A 3,292-nucleotide genomic window follows, 5' to 3' on the forward strand; every position below is an offset into this window, starting at 1 on the left:
AACCTCCTTCTTAAAAGCATTATTTGGGAAGGTATGACTTCAGAATGTAGGCTAATTTGCCAAAGTCTCAAGGATGAACATTATACTGAATGGATAGTCGCCACACCGGATATCAGTACTGCCTCACATAAGGCCACCTCTCTGGCGCAGGCCTTTGGAGTGGCATTAAAACCCAGAGGCAAATGCATCAATTGCAGAGAAGGACATTGAAGAGGGGAATGTCCTCACCACTGGGCTGCTAAACGTGCCCCACCTCCAAAAGCAATTTTCCTTAGATGTCGCAAGGGGTATCACTGGAAAAAAGACTGCTGCTCTATTTATGAGAAAGATGGAAAGCTCCTAGAGCTGTTAAACTCCAAAAGGGATAACCCTCAGCCCCGCCAATAAGAGGGAAAACCCATAATATACAGTGGGTAACAAGCATCCTTGTGGGGGCCCACCCAAGGCTGGCCTTAGAGGTTGGAGGAAAATTTTTCAAATGTCTAATTGATATTGGGGCAGATAAAATAATCCTAAAGAGATCTTAAGCCATGATCAAAACTGGACAAGATCAGACAGGGCACTCCAAACCTTGGGCAAGGACCTGACACTATCATAACCCCCTTCTCCCTCACTGACATACAATGGCTATTCAGGAACTACTCCTAATTTGCCATCAGCTCTGTCAAATTGACAACCACTACCCTAATGAAAAAATGGATTCCTTGGATACCACTTCTAAAATGGCTTCCACCTTGCATCTTTTCCAAATAATAAGTCCCCAGATACCCACCCCCCCCCAATTTTAAAGATGGGGGAAAGAGAGGATCAGAGTTAGTTCTTTACCACCCAGGGGATCAACCTCCCACCATCATTTTTAAAGAACTTCCTGACAGATCCCCACAACATAAGGAACTGTATGCCATATATCTGGCTCTCCTTGAGGAAGAAGGCCCCTTTAATCTCTTTTCAAATAGCATCTATGCTGTTAACTTACTTCTCTGGCTTGCTTGCTCACATATCTAATTAGATGAAAACCCTCTTTCATCCCTGCTAATGAAAGTGTCCAACCACATTTGCAAAGGAAGCTCCCCCCACCCCATTTGTGCAACACATAAGGTCTCACAGCCCCTATCTGGCCCACTCACAGAGAAATGCATGAGTAGACCAGGCGGCCTCCTATGGAGACCCAGCAGACATCTTCCTGGCCACCCTTGAGGGTACAGAAAGATATTATGCAAGCACCCATATAAACCTTAAGGGATTGCACTCACACTTCCCTCTGATTCCCAAAAATCAACTCCAATGTATTACTAAAACTATGCCAGTCCTGTGCCTCACTAATAACAACATTTGCCCTTCAGATGATGAGCTCAGGGCCAATGCCCTTTGGAAGATTGACATCTCTCATAATCCCCAGTTCAGTGTTCAGAAATATGCCTTTGTGACAGTGGATACTTACTCCCATTATATATGGGTCATGGCACAAACAGGAGAGAACTCAAAAGACTTACACATCATAGGCTCTCTACCTTTGTCATCATGCGTGTCACCCATCAAATAAAATCGGATTATGGCCCAGCTTTTGTCAGTTCCTCATGCAAAGCCTTTTGCATGCAATGGAAGATTACCCATCATATAATAATCCCACATAACCCACAAGGTATAACAGGAAGAACACACCAGAGCTTAAAAGACCAACTTAAAAAACAACAGCCCAATACCTATCCACCTAACTTTCAGTTAGCCATGGCTCTGACTACTTTAAACAATTTTCATATATACAAAAACTCCCAATACTCTCCTGTCACCCTCCACTGGCATACACCACAGACTGCCCTTCCCATTCTGGTGCAATGGCAAGATCCCTTAGATGGAACATGGAAGGGACCAGACCGCCTCCTCAACATGGGAAATGGATTTGCTTGTGTCTTCCCATAGAACCAACCCAGGCCCATTTGGGAACTAGCTAGAAATGTCTTATTCCACCCCACTGATCAAAGAGATGGCCCACCAGACATTGACAAATCAAAGATGGAAGAAAGGGAGGAAGCACTGCCCTGCTGCTTGTAAAAGGGAGCCCCCTGGAGGGATCATTCAGTCCAATTTTAAAAGTCCCCATAATTTTTATCAACTCCAATGATGTTCATACATCCCCATAGTCCAAGATCTTTTAATTGATCCATAATACCAAAAAATAACCAAAAAAATGCATAATGGTACAGAATAAACATCCATACTGCATAAGATGACATTGGGTACAGTAAAGAAATACTCAGTCAGCGGCTTCTGGCTCCTGGCGAGCTGTGCTGGGGCTTCCAGACCACCGGCAGGCATGGCGTTGCTATTGTGGCTGCGCCAGCCCTCCGCCTCTGCTGGCTGCGGATCCGTCCAAACACTTTAAAGGGCCGGGTGTTCCCCCAAAATGAGTTTGGTGATTAGAAAGCTCCAGCGAGTCATCCCCATCAGGAGAGCACCACTTCGCAAAAATATGGAGATTGTGAGGACTATTTTAGGAGTGCAGAAATTTGACATGGGGATCATCTGCATTGACAACAAGAATATTCACACATTAATAGGCTCTACAGAAAGAAAAATGTTCCAACCGATGTGCTTTCTTTTCCATTTCATGAGAATCTGAAAGCATGTAAATTTCCTCAACCAAAATTTCCAGATGATTATAACTTGGGGGACATTTTCCTAGGAGTGGAATATATCTTCCAACAGTGCAAAGAAAGTGAAAATTATTATGACATCCTGACCATGACAGCCACCCATGGACTCTGTCATCTTCTAGGCTTCACACACAGCTCAGAGGCTGAGTGGCAGAAGCTGTATGGACAAGAGAAACTGGTCCTGGAGGAGCTGAGCTGCCACACTGGAACCAGGCTCCAACCCCTGAGCAGGGGTCTCTACTGACTCCACAGAGGCTCCAAGATACAGAGAGGGGTTTATGTACCAAAGATAAGGCCCAGAGGGGATCTCTGCTATTCATGCTGTCCTGAGAGGCTGCAGAGGCATCAGCCTATTCTAACCATAAATTCCATGAGTGGAACGTGGCTTCTAGAAGTACAAGAGAAGTGTCTATTAAGAAGGCTTTCTTCATTACTGTGAAGAGAATGGTTTTAACCCCTTACTGAGAGGCACGACACATAAGCCCATAGTCTTCTTTGGTGTGGATCTTCCTTGGAACTGGGTGAATGAAATACCATGTTTCCTGCCTGTAACCTGCAGAAATAGAACCAACAGCCAGAGCACTGGAGTATTTTCTTCATAGGTGGGTGGGCTCCTGCCAGCAAGCAGACTACAGAGA

At 44.9% G+C, this 3,292-nt stretch overlaps 1 pseudogene; it reads left to right on the plus strand.

The window, feature by feature from the left end:
* The first annotated feature begins 2,404 nt into the window (after positions 1-2,404).
* On the plus strand, positions 2,405-2,898 carry LOC101607050 (annotated as a pseudogene).
* The last annotated feature ends 394 nt before the right edge of the window (positions 2,899-3,292 follow it).

The sequence above is a fragment of the Jaculus jaculus genome, chromosome 11, assembly GCF_020740685.1.
Source record: "Jaculus jaculus isolate mJacJac1 chromosome 11, mJacJac1.mat.Y.cur, whole genome shotgun sequence".
NCBI lineage: Eukaryota > Metazoa > Chordata > Mammalia > Rodentia > Dipodidae > Jaculus > Jaculus jaculus.